The sequence below is a fragment of the Sus scrofa genome, chromosome 16, assembly GCF_000003025.6.
Source record: "Sus scrofa isolate TJ Tabasco breed Duroc chromosome 16, Sscrofa11.1, whole genome shotgun sequence".
In the NCBI taxonomy this organism is placed as follows: domain Eukaryota; kingdom Metazoa; phylum Chordata; class Mammalia; order Artiodactyla; family Suidae; genus Sus; species Sus scrofa.
The window spans coordinates 31,093,133-31,118,751 of NC_010458.4; the positions used below are offsets into that span (position 1 = coordinate 31,093,133).

Here is a 25,619-nt window from a genome sequence, read left to right on the forward strand (position 1 = left end):
CTTACTATATGGTTGATAGGAGATATAGGATAAAGTTATCAAAGAGTAGATGCCAATTTAGATATTTTCACCACACCTGTAGGTACCACATTTGAAAAAACAATGGCATTTGGGATAAAAATGATTAGGATCAGAAGTAAAGACTGTGTCACAGAACTGGTTCAATCACAGGAGAGGAAATTATGAAATACATTAATAACTAAAAGAGGTAGATGGGAAAGGATTAGCAGATCTGAGTCACATAAGAAGAGGTAGGTAGGGTTTGGTGTTAGAATTAATCAGTGGGAGATACATATTTTTAGGGCCATGGAGACATTTACAGTCACAACTCTTCATATCATTGAATGCATGAATAAGAACAAAAAATCTTGAAATGATAATGTGTCTGTGCTCCTAAAACTCCAGAAAGACTTACTGGGAACTTCTTCAGTTAACTCACTGACATTGTATAGTAATTTGTGATTTTAAAATTAAATGACATAATGACATGAAATGTAACAATTTAACCTTTAAAAATTAGAAGGGAGTTCCTTGGTGGCTTAGTGGTTAGGATCTGGAGTTGTCACTTCCGTGGCACAGGTGCGATACCTGGCGTAGAACTTCTGCATGCAGTGGGGAAAAAAATTAGAAAACAAGATCAGTATAAATATGAATATCTATCAAAAGTAACTCTCAAAACAGCCATTAATTGACTTTAAAACCTAGAGAAAAAGAAAGCAAAAGAATATTGAATGTGACATGATATAAAAACAAATCCTTTGTTGTATGTATATAAAGAATATGAAGACTTTCTTGGTGTTAATTTTTAAAATGTTATTATAGTTCTTGGATGCCCAAGAGTTGAAGTAGAACTGTCTTTAAGCAATCTTATGATTTGTTATAAAAGTTGACTAAACAAAGATACGTTTCAAATTAACTTTTTTCTTTTTTTCATTGATTTTATTTTTTATAATGATTATTTTTTCTATCATAGCTGGTTTACAGTGTTTCAAATTAACTTTTTTCTAAACCTCTATCCACTACCTTCTTAGGAACTTCAAAACAAATATTTTGTATTATCACAAATGATAACTCCTCATAATGGTGCTGCCTTTAAAACAGGCTCATTTTAGTGGTTGAAGCAGCATTAATGGAAGAAATCACCCTCAGTTTCTACTTAGTACTTTCCTAAAAATATCTCCGTCCCCCATGTATTTTGATAAAAGGATATAAAAATATGACTAACCTTGAATAAATAAATTAGAATTCAGTAGTACCCTGTTAGATTGCTTTTTTTTCCTCCTACTAATATATATGTTAAGTTTCACACAATCTCTTTTACTTTCTTAACATTTAATCTATTGTAATCCAACTAAGACCAGTAGAGGAGAAAGATAAAGTGCTGAGGGAATGATAGTGAAGGAATTTAGGTATTAAGAGTATTCCAGGTACTTATTTTTAAAAAGAGATGTCAAAGATTTATTTATTTTTAAATAGGCATAGGCAAACAAAATATGATCTGATTTTTGTATGTTATGAATTATTTCATTTTTATACACCCCATGGAAAATGGAATAATGTTATTTGATATATAAACTGTTGCTTACAAACTCTTGTCTCCCTCAGTTGATTGATCGGGTTTTTTTCTACTTTCATTACTAACAATGGCTATCAGTAAAGACTCAGCCTTTGTGACTCTGAAAATGGAATTTTGTTTATTTTGGTTACTACAGAGTGGGGAGAAAGCACATATATATATAAATAGCAAATACTCAAGTTGAACTTGAAATCTTAGGTGAAATTTACACTGAGCATCAAAATAGATGGATAAATAGGAAAAAAAAAGGTATGAGGAAGATGCAGAAGATATACATGGAGTATTGCTGAAAATATACATGGAGTTTTCTATGAAAAGATTTGGCTTATAAGGAAAAGTCTGGGTAAAATTTCAGGATTTAAGAGAATACCAATAAAGTGAAGATTGACATTAACCAGACCAGGCTATAAATACCACACAAAGAGACCAAACAAGTCCTCCCCTGACAGGTCTGACCACCTCTCCCCTTCAGAGCAAACCTATAATGAGCAAGACTGGAATGAGACCTGTTGTTCTTTTAGGATCAGCGAAACTTAATATGTTAGTTAGAGCACTTTTGTTTTTGGATGAGTTTCTGATTACTGTGTTAAGTATGGGTTAAACCACGCAGCATAACGGTACAGTCAAGGCTCTACAAGTGTCATCATTTAATCATCTCAATGACCTTTCTTGTCTTATCACTCAGACTAATATGACATCTTTTCTCTCAACATCATTTTGATGTGAAAGAGGAAACCACTTTCATGTTTAAGAAAAATCTCTAATTACCTGTGCTGAGAAAAAGGAAAATAACGAGGAAGTAAACACACCTCTTTATCTGCTCCATCCTATACCCTTGGAAAATACTAGTGCACAGAGCTTGTTTTTATATTAATAGCACTGACATATATTTTTATTTCCTTTTTGTTCTTTTAAAATATGCAATATGTGACATATCTTATAGGAATACCATACTCTGCAGCTGTTAGAAATGTTGACTGATTAACTGATTATATATCATTAAATAATAATCATGTTTCATTATTTACTGTTCAGTATTTCAACAATTATTTAGTAGTACAATTTCTGATAGAATTCTTAATAAGATATATCTTTTGGGATGTTATCTATAAATTATCAAGATACATGAGCAATATGTAAAGGCATTGATAACCTATTTTAATATCATTTGTAATTTATAATGAATTATGACCTAAATATATATTGATTAAATTATCACTTGATTTGATTAGGGAGTATTCAACACATGTTGATTGAAGAATTGCCATGTAAAAGCAATAGGCTAGTTTCCAAGGTGCTCATGTAGTCAGAAAACAAAATGATGTGGTTCTACGTAACTTTCCAATTGAAATAAACATTATATCAAATTAATATTTGTAGGTAACACATTTAATGAACCTGTCAATTTTACTAGTGACTCAAACTGCAAATGCAGTTTTGCAAAGAAAACCACTCCATTATAGACAGTAAATTAATACAATGAAAATTATCTATGATGTATAGTGTGTGCTTGATATACCTGATTCTAAAGTAGATGAGAGCTTTCAATTGTAAGTGAGTAAGTGAGACAATAAATCCAAAGCAGTGATTTTCAAATTGTGTTTCACAGATACCTAGAGGGCTTCAGAACCTTGTCTGAGAGGGGAAAGCTGAATGGGCAGGAGGGATATTGATTAGAAGATCTAATTTACATATTGGCATCTCCTAAATTTCTTTGAAGACCAAGCTGTACTTTAAAAGAAAGGTATGAAAAAATCCTTGTTCAATCACTTATTGAGATAGTCAGAGGAGACATAAACATTTTATTTAAATTAAAATCACCATAATGAGAGTCTGGATAGTTCTTTTTCGTTGCTTGTTTTATCTCCATTATGCAGCACAGTCCTGGCACATGATAAGTGCTCAAAAATAGTTATTTGTATCAGTGCTAATGATGACAAATTGGCCAATATCTTGCATATATACAATGATCTTTAATCCCAATAGGCTCAGAGAGTAATTGCACAAAACTTACATTTTGATTTTACTTGTCTTGTTTCTGTGTTTAGGATTGAGTTAAATTTGTTGTGCTTTTGTATTCACTTTAAATTTTAAAATTTTACGTGGGTCCAGGGTAAAGTGAAATTGTATTTTTTTTTTTTTTTTTTTTTTTGGCTTTTTAGGGCCACACTTGTGGCACATGGAAGTTTCCAGGTCAGGGGTTGAATCGGAGTTGCAGCCGATGGCCTTCACAACAGCCACAGTAACATAGGATGTAGGATCTGATCCATGTCTGTGACCTACACTGCACCTCATGGCAATGCCGGATCCTTAACCCACTGAGTGAGGCCAGGGAAGGGATCGAACCCGAACCCACATCCTCATGGATACTAGTTGGGCTCGTTACCACTACTGAGCCAAAATAGGAACTCCAGAATTGTATTCTTTGAAACTACTTAAAAAGGGGAAATCTAAAAGAATAAATTTAACAGTCGATTTGATGAGATTGTTTAGGTTCAAAATGAAGTGACTAGTGAAGCCATATTTATACGTATCAACTAAATACACAGCTCTTATTATCTGTACTAATAAGCATCCAATGAAGCAGTTCTAAAAACTCACAGAAAATGAGTTGAAGACACAAAAGTCATTTTTTAAATCTATAATGGCCTCATTTTTTAAAGGATAGATGAGTCTCACAGTATTTTACAAAATTGTCTTATGTTTCCTGCTAAATTATTTTGAAGCATAAACAAGCATAAAATATTATCAATTTCTTTATAGATACTTTAAACATAGTCTTATAAAAATGTATCCAGCAAAGTTTCAACATGTCTACTGAAATGCATTCATAGATTTTTTTTTCAGAACTTAATCTATGAGACTTGAAGGAGAATCATGCACTATTAGGAAAATATTTTTAAGCTTTTTACTACAGACATTGCAACAAGTATGTGAAGTGGACAGGCAGTGATGAAAATACAACTAGTACTGTTGCCTCATGATATACCCTAGAGATAATTCAAGAGTGCACATCCAAGATATTAGTAAATAGAAGTCTAATATCATATGAAATCTTAATGATATAACTAGGAAAGGGAAGGAGTATCACAGATTTTGCAATAATTTTTGTACAATGCATTAGAGTACAATATAAAGTCTCTTACTTGTAAAACATTGGAAAAGTACATAATATGGAAAGAACAGTTAAAGTTTTGTCATCATTAAATATGTTGGCAAAGATCTAATGATGGCTGTGAGTGAGGACAATGGCAAAGAATATAGGAATAGTAGTTTTCTAACAGCTGTAGCAGAAATATGCATATAGGTTTTATATCATTGTTTGGAAGACAGATAAATATGCTAGTCCTTAAGATGCATCATCTTTCATAATAGTGATAGATAAATGTCATAAAAATGATATATGTTATTACATCTGATCTTTAAATTGCAGACTTTTCAGAACTATTTGTAGTGATGCAGCAATGAGTTTTAAAACTTAGATTTTTTTTTTTAAAGAATGGAAATTGACTATTCCATGACAAGGTGTTAGTACAAATACTTCAAGTAAACAAGAAACACTCTTGTTTTTTTAATACAGCAACATTGTTAACTAAAATTAGCTCAGATATAACATTGCTTCCCTCTCATATATATCTTGATAAATTTGGAGTAAGCAAGAGAAGCTCTATTTAGCAGTATATCAAAGGCTTTGTACATACTGAGAATTGAAGACAAAGTATCAGCAATCAAAACAGAGCTTTAAAGTTATTATTGGAGATGCAAACTATATATATGTGTGTGTGAGAAAGACTTGAAACTTTGATATAGAGTGATGTGGCTAAATTTAGAAACTGACATTATTGAACACAGAATGTATAAAAGATCTGTTCGAAAATTACTTTCCAAAGAATGATAATTTAAAATGGATGAGGAACTGTTCATCAGCCAATTTCAACTTGAAAATTTAACAATTAAGGATTAAGAGCAGATGTTGGATAATGTTCGTGATTCAACCTTGAAACAATTTTCTACTACTTCTCTTTTAGTCTTCCAGATGAGTTAAACTGAAGAGCATCACAAAATTTCAGGATGAGCTGTTTAAAAACTATTGTCACTTGCAATTGTTCTATGTGATGCAAAATTGTTTTTACCTATTGCAATCCAAAATAAAACAAATAATTTGGATGTTGAAGCTGATATAATGTTGCTGGTTCTCATTTACAATCTCTACTTACAAATTTTTGTGTTGAAGATAAATAAAACTCTTATTGATTGCCTTTAGGGTAAATACTATATTTTAAGAAAAAGGCATACGTATAAATTACAAACTTATGTATTCACTGTTTGTGGTTCTATGTTAATTTTCATTTAGAGAAAAAAGTTCATCTGCTAAAAATGTTTGAAAAGTAGGATCTAGATGTCCTATTCAAGTATTAAGGTAAAGGATATGGCTCTAATTTTCTCATTTAAAATATGGTGATCATAGTATTTAACTGCCAGGGTTGTTGTAAGAATTAAAGATAATATGTGAAATGTTTACAGATAACTTATGAAGCAAAATAGAAGCACTCAGCACAGTGTCTGTCCCAAAATAGTCATGCTATAAATTGTTAATTTTATTACTCAAAGAAGTAAGTAATAAATGCGAATGAAAGAGAAACAATTTCTTGGAGCACACTGGACTATTTAGAAATTTCTAGCTTCCACATCACAACTCAGCTACTGATATTTTTTAACTTGGATTTTGTCACAGTTCCTTTTGAAAATCTGACAAGAACCATGGATTTGCTCCCACTAATGTAAACTTTTGTTCCAGTCTTCACAGTTTTCCCATACAACCTAATCTATTCATAGAGTCTGGATTAAGGTCCATTCCTGGAGTTCCTGTTGTGGCTCAGGGGTAATGAACCCAATTAGTATCTATGAGGATGAGGGTTTGATTCTTGGCCTCGCTCAGTGGGTTACGGATACGGCATTGCTATGAGCTGTGGTGTAGGTCGAAGATGTGGCTCAGATCTAGTGTTCCTGTGGCTGTGGTGTAGGCTGGCAGCTGCAGCTCCGATTCAACCCCCCCAGCCTCGGAACTTGCTGCAAGTACAGCCCTAAAAAGACAAAACAAAAACAAACATTCCTCAGGTTTGGTATTTAGTATTTAGAGATTGTAATGATACCATTAGTTCTTCAATGATATAAACCCAGGATTTTTTTTTCTCAGCTAATAATTGACAATCACAACAACTATAAGATTCTGAATTCATCACATTGATTTATTATTTTTTTGTTTGTACAGAACATTCTTATGACCACTAAATTGGATCCAAGTTCAGATTTTTGCAAAGTCTCTTGTCTTAAAGTGGAGAAGATAGCTATGAAAGAACTGACTTCCCTTTGTTCTAGTGATGAGCCTACAATTTTCAAAAATTCCTTCCCCAAGCTATGGACTATACTCAAAAATCGAGACATGTCATGGATAAGCAAAAACTAAAGGAGTGATGCAAATGAGCTGAAATGCTGTAATTAGATCACTAATTTCTTTTTACCAAAATTATACATTTTGTTAAGTGGGCCACAGGGAATGTAACTTATTCTTTTTATATTTTGCATGTTTTTAAAAGGTTTTTTTTTTCCACATTAAAACCAAAATTACCCCTTTTCTTTCTTCTAAAAAAATAAAAGATGTGGATGATTAGGATTACAGTACATCAGTTAGCGTCTGTTCTCTTCATAATATATCATATGTCAAAACTTCTCTCTTTAAAATAACAAAAATGACCTTTTGGTGCCATAAGCTCTGGCTGACCTTTTAGTAGCCATAACAGTGGCAGAGAAACAATAAAGATACATCAAGCAAGAGTTCCGTCTTGCCACTGGGCTACCCAGGGCATGAACCAGAGTATTGTATGGAATTTGTGCTCCTAAATTTGTAAGTAAAAATTAACAAAAAGACTTTCTATTATGAGAATCAACTTCATGACCTTGAAGTGGTATTTAAGGATTTCAGTTAACATAAAGCTTACAGCAGTCTGCACTTTAGAGAAAATGCCATTTTCGGAATATACTTTAGTGAGTGATATAAATATCAACGTTTTGAAAGCTACGTATATAGCTTAAAGGAAATTTATTAATGGAAAATAGAGTTTAAACACAAGCCTAGTATGGCTTAATTTAGAAAATAATTTAATAGCGAATAAGTGTTTTTTATTTGGCTGCTTCTCATTAATTAAAATGTTAACATCAGCTTGTCACAGAGGAACTATTTCTTTTCAAAGGACTTGGAACCACACACTGGCTGATGTTTGAAATCCTGTATCTATATGATTTATCTGTAGGGCACCATTTGAACATTTATTATCTTTGCTGTCCAGAGTTTCTAATTTTGTTTATGTTTTTCGTGAAGTGTGGAATCGCAATTATGAATTTATATAAACCTAAGCTCAGTAGTTAAATAAGATGAAAGACCAGAATTACTTCAGTACATTCCAGTGTGTGCAAATTGGGATTCTGGTTACAATGAAGCTCCAGCTTCTAGTTAAGTTGTTTGGGCAGCCAGAATGGGCAGGAAGGAGGATGGCTTCATCAAAGAGACTGGGTCTGTGCAAGGGAATTTGGCACATTCAAGAACAATGAGTTCAGCTCTTCAAATAAGGTTGCAGTAAGCTCTTCTTTTCCTGATATTATTTGTTCATTGATAGACATTTGTGATCATTTCTCTCCTGGTTATTTTTGCTATAATCTTTTAATTTTAGGAAAAACTTATCTGTTAAAAAAATAACCAAAGTTTAAAGCAAAAGAATTTGGAATCTCTTTTAAAAATAATGGGATAATTGTTCAATTCTCTCTTGAAAATTTGTATTTAAAGAAGCGTTCAAAACAATAAGTTCTTATTTATAGATATTTTCTTCATACAATTAAATTTTGGAATTAAGTTTACAGTAACTTTCATTATGGAACTTATTTATTTATTTTTATTTTTATTTTTGGTTTTTGTCTTCCAGGGCCGCACCTGTGGCATATGGAGGTTCCCAGGGTAGGGGTCAAATCTTAGCTATAGCTGCTGGCCTACACCACAGCCACAGCAATGCAGAATCTGAGCCACGTCTGCAACCTACACCACAGCTCGCAGCAACAGTGGATCCTTAACCCACTGAGCGAGGCCAGGGATCCAACTTGCGTCCTCATGGATGCCAGTCAGATTTGTTTCCCCTGAGCCATGATGGGAGCTCCCCCCAGGGGACTTCTTGTAAGTAACTCTTGGCTTCATTCATTTCTTCAACGGACATTCTGTTAAATATCTACTATGCACTGGGCTCTAAGTTTTTGGAAACAAAAATGAATAAAACAAAGACAACTCTCAGAACAAATCATGTTGAATTGTGCTGTATCTCTGTTTCCTCTCCAGTTTGGCTACATCATGTTAAAATGATTGGTGGAGCTCACAAAAACTGTCCTTTAAAACACGTCATTTGTGGGAGGGCATGGGGGGGGGGAAGAAAACTGCATAAGCAATCTATTTAGTAGCTTTGAATAGAAGCAATTTTAAAAGTGTCACTAGTTTTCCCCTTCATACTGCCTTTTCTTGATGTCACCCTTTCTCTTCTGCACTTGTCTCTCTTTCAGGGTCCTGGTGAGACAACCTCTTGCAAATAGCATCCTCTTCCCCAGTTGTTAGTCTGCACGTGGAAGTTTCTGAAGCACTTATTGCTGGTACCACTCATCTGATATTTGTTACATGCTATCGTGAGTTATCTTGATTTAGTGTTTGCCCTAATTTTGTGATCAGAGTCAAATTCTGCAAGGAAACCTCCATATTTTCAAGGATTTTTCACTCTTAATAAGGTGTCCTGATCTTTTGGACAGCTTGGGAAGTGGTTGTGATGATATTTTTCATTATATGTTGCCAGATACAGTGCCTTGATTATTGCTGATTATTGACCATCTTCTTTTATCCTAATGCATAACACACATCATCATTAGAGGGAGTGAAATGAGTAAATATCAAAATCTTGGGAAGGCTCAAGTGACAAAAATAACGATAGCTTCTACCTCAGGAAACACAGACGGTATGATACAGGGAATGACATAATAAGTTTCAGGATAGGAATCAATTTTAAGTGGCATCCAAATTAGAAACTGTTCTCTTCCTACGAAAATTCAGGAAAGCTTAAGAACCCATCATGTTTCAGTTGCAAAAGTCCCAAGTTTATGTTTTCCTAATCTGTTTTCTAAATGGCAATCCCTTTAAAGCAGGAATCTGAGACTTGCATCCTTCTGCTTAAAAACCATTTCGTGACCCCCTTGCACTCACTATGAAGCTCAAACTCGTTAATGCATCATATGCAAGACTACTTATAACTGTTTCCCAACCAACTCTAGCTTTCATTTTTGTATTTTTTTCTCCATAATATTTGATGGGCAAATTGAATTATTGGCTCCCTACAAGATTGCCTGTCTCTTCTTCTGGGCCTCTGAAAGTGATACTTCCTTTTGTAATAGCCTTCCTTTTCTTTGGGTAGATAAGTCTTTTTAAACTCTTTTATGAAACCTTCCGTTCCCTGCTGTCCATTCCCCTCTGTGCCCCCACAGCAACCTATGCAAAATATGCTTAGTATGACTCAGCTACTCAATCCAGGACCACTGCTGGAATCTTAGCCTATTCAAATTGCACTGTGGGAAACCATGCACTTAGAATAAATTATCAATTTTATACAGCTCTGAGGCCATGTCTATGTCATAGTTCCAACCTAACCTACTGCATTTTTTTTCTTACTAGTTTTCACACTGCCTATCCTGAGACCAGGGTTCTATAAGTACGGTCTTAGTGTGCCATATAGGTTTACTTATAAAAACTGAAGACTGCCTGCACTGGCCCTACAGACTCACAGTTGCCAGTCATGGGGTCTGAGTAGCTGTTTTTATTTATTTTTGTATTTATTCATTTATTTATTTTATTACTCAAATCAATTTATCACATCTATAGTTGTATAATGATCATCACAGTCCAATTTCATAGGATTTCCATCCCACAACCCAAGTACATCCCCCGACCCCCCAAACTTGTCTCCTCTGGAGACCATAAGTTTTTCAATGTCTGTGAGTCAGTATCTCCTCTGCAAAGAAGTTCCATCTGTCCTTTCTTCAGATTCCACATGTCAGTGAAAGCATTTGATGTTGGTGTCATTGTATGGCTGACTTCACTTAGCATAATAATTTCTAGGTCCATCCAGGTTGCTAAAAATGCTGGTATTTCATTCTTTTTAATGGCTGAAGAATATTCCATTGTGTATATGTACCACAGCTTCTTGATCCGCTCCTCTGTCGATGGACATTTAGGTTGTTTCCATGTCTTGGCTATTGAAAATAGTGCTGCAATGAACATCAGAGTAAATGTGTCTTTGTGAGTCATGGTTTTCTCTGGGTAGATGCCAAGGAGTGGGATTGCTGGATCGAATGGTAGTTCTATGTTTAGTTTTCTGAGGAATCTCCATACTGTTTTCCACAGTGGTTGCACCAATTTACAATCCCACCAACAGAGTAATAGGGTTCCTTTTTCTCCACACCCTCTCCAGCACTTATTGTTTATAGACTTGGATGACGGCCATTCTGGCTGGTGTAAGGTGGTCCTCATTGTGGTTTTGATTTGCATTTCTCTAATAATGAGTGATGTTGAACATCTTTTCATGTGTTTTTTGGCCATGTGTATGTCTTCTTTGGAGAACTGTCTGTTTAGATCTTCTGCCCATTTTTGGATGGGGTTGTTTGTTTTTTTGGTATGGAGCACTGCAGAAGGTGTTTATAAATTTTGGAGATGAATCCCTTGTCAGTTGAATCACTTGCAAAGATTTTCTTCCATTCTGTGGGTTGTCTTTTCATTTTGTTTAGAGTTTGCTTTGCTGTGCAGAAACTTTGAAGTTTGATTAGGTCCCATTTGTTTATTTTTGTTTTTGCTGTCATTACTCAAAGAGCTGGATCTGAGAAGATGTTGCTGTCGTTTATGTCAGAGAGTGTTTGGCCTACGTTTTCTTCTAAGAGTTTTATAGTGTCTGATCTTATATCTAGGACTTTAATCCACTTTGAGTTTATTTTTGTGTTGTCGTTTATGTGAGTGTTTTTTTTTTTTTTTTTTTTTTTTTTTTTTTTTTTTTTTTGTGTATGGTGTTAGGGAGTGTTCTAATTTCATTCTTTTCCATGTGGCTGTCCAGGTTTCCCAGCACCACTTATTGAACAAGCTGTCCTTTCTCCATTGTATATTCTTGCCTCCTTTGTCATAGATTAGTTGGCTGTAAGTGCATGGGTTGAATTCTGGGCTTTCTATCCTGTTCCACTGATCTATATGTCTGTCTTTGTGCCAGTACCATGCAGTTTTGACGACTGTTGCTTTGTAGTATAGTCTGAAGTCCGGGCGCCTGATTCCTCCAGCTCCATTTTTCTTTTTCAGGATGTCTTTGGCTATTCTGGGTCTTTTGTACTTCCAAACAAACTTTAAAATATTTTGTTCAAGTTCTGTGAAGAATGTCCTTGGTAATTTGACAGGGATTGCACTGAATCTGTAGATTGCCTTAGGTAGTATAGTCATTTTGATAATATTAACTCTTCCAATCCAAGAGCATGGTATGTCTTTGCATCTATTTGTATCATCTTTGATTTCTTTCATCAGTGTCTTATAGTTTTCAGAGTATAGGTCTTTTGTCTCTTTAGGTAGGTTTTTTTTTTTTTTTTTTTTGTTGTTGTTGTTTTGTTGTTGTTGTTGTTGCTATTTCTTGGGCCGCTCCCGCGGCATATGGAGGTTCCCAGGCTAGGGGTTGAATCGGAGCTGTAGCCACTGGCCTATGCCAGAGCCACAGCAACGCGGGATCCGAGCCGTGTCTGCAACCTACACCACAGCTCACGGCAACGCCGGATCGTCAACCCACCAAGCAAGCGCAGGGACCGAACCGCAACCTCATGGTTCCTAGTCGGATTCATTAACCACTGCGCCACGACGGGAACTCCTCTTTAGGTAGGTTTCTCCTAGGTATTTAATTCTTTTGGATGCAATGGTAAACAGGATTGCTTCCCTAATTTCTCTTTCTGGTATTTCATTGGTAGTGTATAGAAATGCCATCAATTTCTGTGTATTAATTTTGTATCCTGTGGCTTTGCCAAATTCGTGGATGATCTCTAATAACAGTTTTCTGGAAGAGTCTTTAGGATTCTTTAGGTATAGTATCATGTCATCTGCAAATAGTGATAGTTTTACTTCTTCTTTTCCAATTTGGATTCCTTTTATTTTTTTTACTTCTCTCATTGCTGTGGCTAGAACTTCCAAAACTATGCTGAATAGTAGTGGCAAGAGTGGACATCCTTGTCTTGTTCCTGATCTCAGCGGGAATTCTTTCAGCTGTTCACCATTGAGAATGAAGTTAGCTGTGGGTTTGTCATATATGACCTTTATTATGTTGAGATATGTTCCCGCTATATCCACTTTCTGAAGGGTTTTTATCAGAAATGGGTGTTGGATTTTGTCAAAGGCTTTTTCCGTGTCTATTGAGAGGATCATATGGTTTTTATTCTTCAGTTTGTTAATGTGGTGTATCACACTGATGGATTTGTGGATATTGAAGATCCCTTGCATCCCTGGGATAAATCCCACTTGATCATGACGTACAATCCTTTTAATGTATTGTTGGATGTGGTTTGCTAGTATTTTGTTGAGGATTTTTGCATTGATGTTCATCAGTGAAATTGGCCTGTAGTTTTCTTTTTTTGTGGTATCTTTGTCTGGTTTTAATATCAGGGTGATGGTGGCCTCATAGAATGAGTTTGGGAGTATCCCTTCCTCTGCAATTTTTTGAAATAGTTTCAGAAGGATAGTTGTTAGCTCTTCTCTAAATGTTTGATAGAATTTGCCTGTGAAGCCATCTGGTCCTGGACTTTTGTTTGTTGGAAGTTTTTTAATCACAGTTTCAATTTCAATTCTTGTGATGTGTCCATCCATATTTTCTATTTCATCTTGGTTTAGTCTTCGAAGATTGTACTTTTCTAAGAATGTATCCATTCTTCTAGGTTTTCCATTTTATTGGCACATAGTTGCATATAGTAGTCTCTTATGATCCTTTGTATTTCTGTGATGTCTGTTATTACTTTTCCTTTTTCATTTCTAATTTTATTGATTTTCATTTATAATTTCTCTCTTTTTTGCTTGATAAGTCTGGCTAGGGTTTATCAATTTTGTTGATCTTTTCAAAGAACCAGCTTTTCATTTCATTGATCTTTTCTATGGTTTTCTTTGTTTCTATTTAATTGATTTCTGCTCTGATCTTTATGATTTCCTTCCTTCTACTAACTTTAGGTTTTGTCTGTTCTTCTCTCTTGAACTGCTTTAGATGTAAAGTTAGCTTGTTTATTTGGGCTTTTTCTTGTTTCCTGAGGTGGGCTTGTATTGCTATAAACTTTCCTCTTAGAACGGCTTTTGCTATATCCCATAGGTTTTGGAGTGTTGTATCTTTGTTGTCATTTGCTGCTAGGTATTTTTTAATTTCCTCTTTGATTTCTTCAGTGATCCATTGGTTGTTTAATAGCATGTTGTTGAGTCTCCACGTTTGTGTTTTTTGCAGATTTTTTTCTTGGTTGATTTCCAGTCGCATAGTGTTGAGGTTGGAAAAGATGCTTGATATGTTTTCTTAAAGTTATGATATGTTTTCTATAGGTTGGATTCGTAGCCCAGGATGTGATCAGTCTTAGAGAATGTTCCAAGTGCACTTGAGAAGAATGTGTATTCTGTGGCTTTTGGATGGAATGTCCTATAAATATTTATTAAGTCCATCTGGTTTAATGCATCATTCATGGCCTGTGTTTCCTTAATTGATTTTGTGTCTAGATGATGCGTCCATTGCTGTAAGTGGGGTGTTAAAGTCTCCCACTATGATTGTGTTATTGTTGATTTGTCCGTTTAAGCTTGTTAGCAGTTGCCTTATATACTGTGGTTAACCTATGTTGGGTGCGTAGATATCTAAAATTGTTATATCTTCTTTCTGGATTGATCCTTTGATCATTATGTAATGACCTTCTTTGTCCCTTAAGATATTCTTCATTTTAAAGTCTATTTTTTCTGTTATGAGTATTGCTACTCCAGCTTTCTTTTGATACCCGTTTGCATGAAATATTTTCTTCCATCCTCTCACTTTCAATGTGTATGTGTCCCTAGAAGTGAAGTGGGTCTCTTGAAGACAGCATATATATGGATCTTATTTTTGTATCCATTCAGCCAGTCTGTGTCTTTTGGTTGGGGCATTTATTCCATTAACATTTAAGGTAATTATTGATATGTATGTTCTTATTGCCATTTTATTAATTGCTTTGGATTTATTTTTGTTGCTCTTTTTTCTTCCCTTCATTTCTTGTTCTCTCTTCTGGTTTGATGACTATCTTTAGTGTTGTATTTGAGTTGATATTTCCCATTTGTTTGTGCATCAATTGTAGATTTTTGGTTTGCAGTTATTCTGAAATTTTGATGTAAGATATGTATAAGATTGTTTTAAGTTGTTGTTCTCTTAATTGCAAGGTCATCTCCAATGTCCTGCATTTGTACCCACCTCCTCTTGATTTCTGATTTTGGTGGCATAATTGTGCATGGATGATTTCATATCTTTACTGTATATATACCTTTACTGGTGAGCCTTGTCATTTGTGGTAGTTTTGCTTCCTGTTGCTTTTTTTACTTTTCTGCCTAGAGAAGTCCCTTTAGTATTTGTTGTAAGACTGGTTTCCTGTTGCTGAATTCTCTCAGCTTTTGCTTATCTGTGAAGGTTTTGCTTTCTACTTCAAATCTGAATGAGAGCCTTGCTGGGTAAAGTAATCTTGGTTGGAGGTTTTTTCCTTTCATCACGTTAGGTGTATCATGCCACTCCCTTCTGGCCTGCAGAGTTTCTGCTGACAAATCTGCTGATAACCTTATCGGGGTTCCCTTGTATGTTGTTTCTTTGGCCTAGTTGCTTGCTTGCTTCTTTTTTTTTCATTCAACATACGATTTTATTTTATTTATTTATTTTTTATTATATCCTGCTGAACAGCATGGGGATCAAGTTATTGTTACATGTATACATTTTTTCTGCCACCCTTTGTTCTGCTGCAATATGAGTATCTAGACATAGTTCTCAATGCTACTCAGCAGGATCTCCTTGTAAATCTATTATAAGTTGTATCCAATAACCCCAATCTCCTGACCCCTCCCACTCCCTCCCTCTCCCATCAGGTAGCCACAAGTCTATTCTCCAATTTCATGATTTTCTTTTCTGTGGAGATGTTCATTTGTGCTGGATATAGATTTCCAGTTATAAGTGATATCATATGGTATTTGTCTTTGTTTTTCTGACTCATTTTACTCAGTATGAAAGTCTCTAGTTCCATCCATGTTGCTGCAAATGGCATTATGTCATTCTTTTTTATGGCTGAGAAGTATTCCATTGTGTATTTATACCACATCTTCCGAATCCAATCATCTGTTGATGGACATTTGGGTTGTTTCCATGTCTGGCTATTGTGAATAGTGCTGCAATGAACATGCGGGTGCACATGTCTCTTTTAAGTAGAGCTTTGTCCGGATAGATGCCCAAGAGTGGGATTGCGGGGTCATATGGAAGTTCTATGTATAGATTTCTAAGGTATCTCCAAACTGTTCTCCATAGTGGCTGTAACCAGTTTACATTCCCACCAACAGTGCAGGAGGGTTCCCTTTTCTCCACAGCCCCTCCAGCACTTGTTATTTGTGGACTCATTAATGATGGCCATTCTGACTGGTGTGAGGTGGTATCTCATGGTAGTTTTGATTTGCATTTCTCTAATAACTAGTGATGTTGAGCATTTTTTCATGTGTTTGCTGGCCATCTGTATATCTTCCTTGGAGAAATGTCTATTCAGGTCTTTTGCCCATTTTTCCATTGATTGATTGGCTTTTTTGCAGTTGAGTTGTGTAAGTTTCTTATATATTCTAGAGATTAAGCCCTTGTCAGTTGCATCATTTGAAACTATTTTCTCCCATTCTGAAAGTTGTCTTTTTGTTTTCTTTTTGGTTTCCTTTGCTGTGCAAAAGCATTTCAGTTTGATTAGGTTCCATTGGTTTATTTTTGCTCTAATTTCTATTGCTTTGGGAGATTGACCTGAGAAAATATTCATGATGTTGATGTCAGAGAGTGTTTTGCCTATGTTCTCTTCTAGGAGTTTGTTGGTGTCCTGTCGTATATTTAAGTCTTTCAGCCATTTGGAGTTTATTTTTGTGCATGGTGTGAGGGTGTGTTCTAGTTTCATTGCTTTGCATGCAGCTGTCCAGGTTTCCCAGCAATGCTTGCTGAATAGACTTTCTTTTTCCCATTTTATGTTCTTGCCTCCCTTGTCAAAGATTAATTGACCATAGGTGTCCGGGTTTATTTCTGGGTTCTCTATTCTGTTCCATGGGTCTGTCTGTCTGTTTTGGTACCAGTACCACACTGTTTTGATGACTGTGGCTTTGTAATATTGCTTGAAGTCTGGGAGAGTTATGCCCCCTGCTTGGTTTTTGTTTCTCAGGATTGCTTTGGCGATTCTGGGTCTTTTGTGGTTCCATATAAATGTTTGGATTGTTTGTTCTAGTTCTGTGAAAAATGTCATGGGTAATTTGATAGGGATTGCATTGAATCTGTAGATTGCTTTGGGTAGTATGGCCATTTTTACAATATTGATTTTTCCAATCCAGGAACATGGAATATCTTTCCATTTCTTTACATCTTCTTTGATTTCTTTGATGAAAGTTTTATAGTTCTCGGCATATAGGTCCTTTACCTCCTTGGTCAGGTGTATTCCGAGGTATTTGATTTTGTGAGGTGCAATTTTAAAAGGTATCGTATTTTTGTATTCCTTTTCTAATATTTCATTGCTGGTATACAGAAATGCAACTGACTTCTGAATGTTAATCTAATATCCTGCTACTTTGCTGAATTTATTAATCAGTTCAAGTAGTTTTTGGGTTGAGTCCTTAGGGTTGTCTATGTATAGTTATCATGACATGATACTAGTTGCTTTCAATATTTTCTCTTGGTCTTTAATTTTGTTCAGTTTGATTAATATGTGTCTTGATGTGTTCCTCCTTGGGTTTATTTTATATGGTACTCATTGTGCTTCCTGGATTTGAGTGGTTGGTTCCTTTCCTATGTTAGGGAAATTTTCAGCTATTACCTCTTGGAATATTTTTTCTGTCCCCTTCTCTCTCTCTTCTCCTCCTGGCACCCCTATAATATGGATATTGGTGCGTTTAATGTTGTCCCAGATTTCTCTGGGACTCTCTTCATTTGTTTTCAGTCTTTTTCTCTTTTCTGTTCCGCTTTCGTAATTTCCACTAATCTGTCCTCCACCTTGCTTATTCGTTCTTTTGCCTCCTGTAATCTTCTCTTAGCTGCTGCTAGTGAATTTTTTATTTCAGTTATTGCATTTTGCATCTCTTCTTAAGTTTTATATCTTGTATTTCTTTGCTCAGTGTTTCCTGTAAGTTATCCATCTTTGCCTTCAGCATCAATAGTCTAAAGTTTTTTTCCTGGAGGCTGAGAATCTCCTCATCGCTTAGCTGATGTTCTGGGTTTTTTTCTTTCTCCCTCATCTGAGTTGTAGTTCTCTTTTCATTTTTATAGGTTTTTGGTGTCGTGACCTTTTACAGCCTCTCTTACTTCTGGTGTCTTCCCCCCTTGTGGCTGAAGTTGGTACAGGGGCTTGCTGTAGGCTTCCTGAGGGGAGGGGCTGATGCCTGCCCCTTGGTAGGTGGAGCTGATTCTAATCCCTCTGGTGGGTGGGGCTTTGGATGGGATTAGAGCTGGCTTTGTGCCTGAGGGGTCTTTAGGCAGCCTGTTTACTGAGTTGTGGGGCTGTGACCTTGCCTGGATTGTTGTCTGCCCTGGTGCTTCTCAGTACTGATGGGTGGGGCCAGATTTTCCCAAAATGGCCACCTCCAGAGAAAGGCACAGCTGCTGAATATTCCTGAGAGCTTTGCTTCCAATGCCCTTCCGTCACAACAAGCCACATTCACCCCTGTTTTCCCAGGAAGTCCTCCAAGAACTGCAGTCAGGGTTGACCCAGATTTCTATGGAGACTTTGCTTTGCCCTGGGACCCAGTGCACGTGAAAGTCTGCGTGTGTCTTTTAAGAATGGTGTCTCCATTTCCCCCAGTCCCGTGGAGCTCCTGCACACAAGCCCCACTGGCCTTCAGTGCCAGATGCTCCAGGGGCTCTTTCTCCCAGTGCCAGATCCCCACACATGGGCGTTTGATGTAGGGCTCAGAACTCTCACTCCTGTAGGTGTGTCTCTGTGAACCAGTTAGTTTCTAGTCTGTGGGGCTTCCCACCTGGGAAGTATGGGGTTGTTTATATCACGTAATCACCCCTCCTATCTCTTGATGTGGTCTCCTCTTTGTCTTACGGAGTAGGTTATCTTTTTTAAGGTTTCCGGTCCAGTTGGTTGAAGATTCCTCAGCCTAAAAAAAAAAAAAAAAAAAAAAAGGTTGCTCAGCCTTTATTTGTGAATTTTGTTGTTTTTAGGAGAGAAGTTGAGCTCCAGTCCTTCTATTCCTCCATCTTAATCCCATCTCTGAGTAGCTGTTTTTAAAATAGGGTATTCAGGATATTCCTCTGCCACCTATAGTTTGGTAGTTGACTTGAAACTTCTTGAAGGCACCAGCTGTGTCCTAGTCACCTTTTTATATTCAACACATATTCTAGAATGCAGAAGCATTTAATATATTTTTAATGAATATATATATATTCCTAAATAGGGGAATAACCCTGTATTCTGCAACCTTGCTACAGTCATTTATTAGTTACAGGAGGCTTTTTTGTCAGTTCTTTGGGATTTTCAACATACTTGATCTTGGCATCTGCAAACAAACTTTTATTTCTTCCTTCCCAGTCTGTATGCTTTGCTTTTCTCATCTTGTTACATTAAATAAGATATTCAGTGTGATGTTGAATAGGAGTAGTGAGAGGGGACATCCTTGCCTCATTTTCAATTTAGAGCAAAGTCTCTAGTTTTTCATCATAAATTATGATGGTAACTGTATGCCGGTTTTTCACAGATATTCATTATCAAGTTGAAGAAATTCTCCTCTGTTCCTAGTTTCCTAAGTATTTTTTTTTAAATCCTAGTGAGGAGTTCCTACTGTGGCTCAGTGGTTATGAACCTGACTAGTATCCATGAGGACATGGGTTCGACCCCTGGCCTTGCCTCAGTGGGTTAAGGATCTGGTGTTGCCATGAGCTGTAGTGTAGGCCGCACACGTGGCTCGGATCCCAAGTTGCTGTGGCTGTGGTGTAGGGTGAAAGCTACAGCTCTGAGTAGACCCCTAGCTTGGAAACTTCCATATGCTGTGGGTATGACCCTAAAAATACAAATAATAAAAAAAAATCCTAAATGCGTGTAGCATTATGTCAGATGTTTTTGATGCTTCTATTGATAGGATAATATGATTTTTCTTCCCAGAATGTTGATGTGGAAGATTGCACTAAATTAGTCTTGTATGCATGGAAAAATACCCCACTTGGTGATGGTGTATAATTACTTTTACCCACTATTGAAATCCATTTGCTAATATTTTGCTGAGGATTTTTATATTCTTATTCACAAGGCATATCGATATGTAATCTTGTAATTTTCCTTTCTTTTCATGCCTTTGCTTGGTTTTGGCATTAGGGTAATTGGTCTCAGCATGATTTAGGAAATAATCCCTTTGCTTTATTTTCTGCAGTAGACTATGTGGAATTGGTGTCATTGTTTCACAAATATTTGGTAGATTTCATCAGTGAATTAAATCTGGACCTGGTGCTTTTTGTTTATGAAGGTTACTAATTACTGATTTAATTTCTCTAATAAATGTAGGCTTATTCAGATTATTTCTCCTTGTGCAAATTTTGGTAAATTATCTTTCAAGGAATTAGTCTACTTCATCTAGGTTTTCTGATATATGGCCATATAATTATTGATAATATTCCTTTATTAGCCTTTTAATATCCATAGGACAGTAGAAATGACCTCTCTCATTTATTTCTGATATTTGTAAATTGTCTTCTCTTTTTTCCCCTTGGTTATTCTGGATACAATTTAATCAATTTTACTGATCTTTAAAAAAAAAAAAAACAGCTTTTGGTTTTACTGATTTTCTATGATTGATTTTGTCTTCAATTTCATTGATTCTTGTTCTAATTTGTATTATTTCTTTTCTATTGCTTACTTTTCTTTTCTTTCTTTCTTTTTTTGCGGGGGGGGGGCACACCAATGGTATATTCAACCCCAGGCTAGGGGTCAAATCAGAACTGCGGCTGCCAGCCTGAACCACAGCCACAGCAATGCCAGATCTGAGCCAATCTGTGATCTACACCACACCTCAGGGCAGTGCTGGATACTTAATCTACTGAGCGGGGCCAGGGGTTGAACCTGCATCCTCATGGATATTAGTTGGTTTCATTACCCCTGAGTCCCAGTGGGAACTCCCTGATTACTTGGTTTTAATTCGTTCTTTTTTTTCTAGTTTTCTAAATAGCTGCTGAAATTCTTATTTTTGGATGTTCATTTTAATATATATTTTCAATTTTATAAATTTTTCTTGGAGCACTTCTTACAAAATTTGATAAGTTGTACTTCATTTTTATTTAGTAAAATATTTTAATATTTCTATTCAGCCTTCATTTCTCCATGTAGTATTTAGAAGTGTGTTATTTAATCTCAAAATACTTGGGGATCTTCCACTATCTTCCTATCTTTTTGTTAGTGATATCTCGTTTAATTTCACTGGGGTCTAACAGCATACATTGTATAATTTTTATTCTTTTGCATTTGTTAAGGTGTGTTTTATGACCTGGAATTTAGTCTGTATTAGTAAATGTTCCATGTGAGCTTGAGAAGAATGTGTATTCTACTGTTGTTGGATGGAGTATTCTATAATTGTCAATTAGATCTAGTTGATTGATGGAGTGATTTCATTTAACTAAATCCTTACTGATTTTCTGCCTGCTGGATCTGTCAATTACCAGTAGAGTGGTGTTGAAGTTTTCAACTATATTAGTGATTTTGTCTGTTTCTCTTCTCAGTTTTATAAGCTTTTGTGTCATGTATTTTGGTGTTCTCTTGTTAGGTGCATACACATTAAGGATTGATGTGTCTTGTTACGGAATTGACTTCTTTATCCCTGATAATTTTCCCTTAAGTCTGCTTTGTCTACAATGTTATAGACATTCCAGCTTTCTTCCAATTAGTATTGACTATCTTTATCACTTTATTTTTAATCTTTCTGTGTCTTTAATATTTAAAGAGAGTTTCTTGGGGCCAACCTGTAGTTGCATCCTGTTTTTTATCCATTCCAAAATCTCTATCTTTTAATTGGTATCTTTAGACAATTCATATTTAAAATGATTATTGATATTTTGGGACTAACATCTACCATATTTAGGGAGTTCCCCTTGTGGCTCAGTGGTTAATGAACCCAACTAGGATCCATGAGGATGTGGGTTCAATCCCTGGCATCACTCAGTGGGTTAAGGATCCAGCGTTGCCATGAGCTGCGGTATAGGTCACAGACATGGCTCAGATCTGGCATTGCTGTGGTAGTGGCATAGGCCAGTGGCTGCAGCTCTGAATCGATTCCTAGCCTGGAGAACCTACATATATGCCTCAGCTGCAGCACTAAAAGAAGCAAAACAAACAAACAAAACTACCATATTTGAAACTGTTTTCTATTCACTGTCTGTGATTTTGTCTTTCACTCTTTTTCCATCTTCTCTGCTTTTGAGTATTTTATCTGATTTCATTTTCTTTTTTATGATTTAAATAAATTATAATTTCATTTCAAACTTTTTTCAGAGTACCCTGGTTTTCCTTACACATTTACAACTACTCTAATTCCACTTTGAAATAAATTATACCACTTTATGAGCAGTGCCTTACCTTATAATAGAGTGTTCCCAGTTCTTTTCATTCTTTGTTACATTGTAGTCCTTCATTTCACTTATCCGGAAGCTAAAATAAACCAATACATTGTTGCTATTATTATTTTGATCAAATCATATTATTCATTAGGTCAATTAGAAATAAGACCTATCAAAGATTTTCTCTTCATTTACCCTTTCTGTAATATTCTTCCTTTCTTTAGGTAGAGTTGAATTTCTCATTTTATTATTTTCCTTCTCTCTAGAACTTAAACATTTCTTTCAAGGCATATCAACTGATGACAAATTTCCTCAGTTATTGTTTCTCTAAGTTTTGATTTCTCCTTCACTTCTGAAGAATAATTTCTCTGGATGTAGAATTCTAGGTTGGTGGGTTTTCACTTTTAAGACTTTGAATATTTCCATTCACTCTCTTTTTGCTTGTATGGATTTTGACAAAAAGCCTGATGTAATGCTTATTTTTTGTTCCTCTGTATGTAAGTTTTTTCCCTCCTCTGGCTTCTTTCAAGATTTTTCTGTCTTTGATTTTCTGCAATTTCAAAATCGTAGATGCTATACCCAGGTGTAGAACTTTTGGCATTTTTTCATCTTTGTGTTTGTTGTTCTCTATAAACTTCCTGGGTCTGTGCTTTCATGCCTATCATTAATTTTGGAATATTCTCAGCCATTTTTGCTTCAAATATTTAAAATATTTTTGTTCCTTTCTCTCTTCTCCTTTTGGTGTTCCCATTACACATACACTATGAATTTTACCACTTTCCTACAGTTCTAGGCTATTAAAGTATCTATTGACATATCTTCAAGGTCACTGATTCTTTCCTTATATATGTACAGTTTACTGATGAGTCCATCAAAGGCATTTTTTTTGTTGCAGTGATGTTGATTTACATCATATCCTTTTGATTCTTTCCTAGTTTCCATTTTTCTGCTTACATTGCCCATCTGTTTTTGCATGTTGTCCTCTTTTTTCCATTAGATCCCTTTGCATATTAATCATGGTTTTTTTTAATGTTTATTTATTTTTTTTTTTGTCTTTTTGCTATTTCTTAGGCCACTCCCACGGCATATGGAGATTCCCAGGCTAGGGGTCTAATCGGAGCCGTAGCCACCGGCCTACGCCAGAGCCACAGCAACGCGGAATTGGAGTCGCGTCTGCAACCTACTCCACAGCTCACGGCAATGCCAGATTGTTAACCCACTGAGCAAGGGTAGGAACCGAACCCGCAACCTCATGGTTCCTAGTCGGATTCATTAACCACTGAGCCACGAGAGAACTCCAAATCATGGTTATTTTAAAATTCCAGGTCTGATAATTTCAAAATATCTGCCATATTTGAATATGATTCTGATGCTTGCTTTATATTTTCTGACTGTATTTTTTTGCTGCTAAGCATACGTTGTAATTTTCTGTTCAAGTCAGGCATGCTGTGTGAGGTAAAAGAAACTGAGGTGGATAAGCCCTTGGTGTGAGGTTCTATATTTATCTGCCTAGGAATTAGACTGAATTTACTTTTGCTATACCCTGCTTTCAGGGTTTAAAATCTTCTCTAACGTTATTGTTTTTGTCTCTTCTCTTGACTCTGGTTTTTCTAGACACTCCTTTTTACTAGGATTTGAAGTTCGCAGTTCTTTTTGGCTGTAATCTGCTCTACTACATGAAAAGACAACCCACAGGATGGGAGATAATATTTCCAAATGATGTGACTGACAAGCAGTGAATCTCCAAAATATACAAATGACTCATACAACTCAACAACAAAAAACCAAAAACAAACAAACAATGCAATAAAAAATGGACAGAAGACCTAAATAGGCATTTCTCCAAAGAAAACATGAATGGCCTACAGGCACATGAAAAGATGCTCAACACCACTAATTATTAGATAAATGCAAACCCAAACTGCACCAGTCAGAATGGCCATCATTAAAAAGTCCACAAACAAATGCTGGAGAGGGTGCGGAGAAAAGGGAACCTACACTGTTAGTGGGAATGTAGATTGGTACAACTGCTATCAAAAACAGTATGGAGGTTCCTCAGAAAACTAAATATAGAACTCCCACTCCTGGGCATATATATGGACAAAACTATAATTCAAAAAGATACACGTACTCCTATGTTCATTGATACAGCACTATTCATAATAGCCAAAACATGGAAACAACTAAAATATCCATAGACAGATGAATGGATTAAGAAGATGTGGTATGTGTATACAATGGGATACTACTCAGCCACAAAGAGGAATGAAATAATTCCATTTGCAGCAACATGGATGCAACGAGAGATTCTCATATTAAGTGAAGAAAATCAGAAAGATAAGGAAAAATACCATATGATATCATTTATATATGGATTCTAAAATATGGCACAAATGAAGCTATCTACAAAGCATAAACAGACTCACATAGAGATCAGACTTGTGGTTGCCAAGGGAGAGGGGAGGGAGTAGTATGGACTGGAAGTTTGGGGTTAGTAGATGCAAACCATTACGTTTAGAATGGATAGACGATAAGGTTCTACTGTATAGTAAAGGAAACTATAGCCAGTCTTTTCAGATAGTACATGATGGAAGATAATAGAAAAAAATGTATATATATTTATAAATATAAATACATATATATATATATATATATATATATATATATAACTGGGTCACTTTGTTATACAGCAGAAACTGGCACAACATTATAAATCAACTGTACTTTAAAATTTGCATTAGCAAAGATGTCAAAAATTAGGTGAAAAATCAAGATAAATTTAGATGCACAATATAATTCGTTTTATAAAGTATACTTATGTCTCTTCATATGTACTTCTAGATATAGTTTTACATTTATATATTTTAGTAAGAAAAATAGTATAACATAATTCATCTTAATGTCAACAGTAGTTATTTATGGGAGTTACTGTTGTGGTGCAGCAGAAATGAACCAGACTAGTATCCATGAGGGTAAGGGCTTAATCCCTGGCCTGGCTCAGTGGGTCGGGGATCCAGCATTTCCATGAGCTGTGGTGTAGGTTGCAGCCGCAGCCTGGGTCAAGTGTTGCTGTGGCTATGGTGGTAGGCTAGTCTGGGAACTTCCATATGCCACAGGTGTGGCCCTAAAAAGCAAAAAAAAGAAAAAGTTAT

General features: G+C 35.7%; 1 long non-coding RNA gene across 1 annotated transcript; it reads left to right on the forward strand.

Moving 5' to 3' along the window:
• Positions 2,490 to 24,236, forward strand: LOC102165980. Its single transcript, XR_297817.3, has 3 exons — positions 2,490 to 3,320; positions 9,176 to 9,295; positions 24,082 to 24,236. It is a non-coding gene; the product is annotated as an uncharacterized LOC102165980 (long non-coding RNA).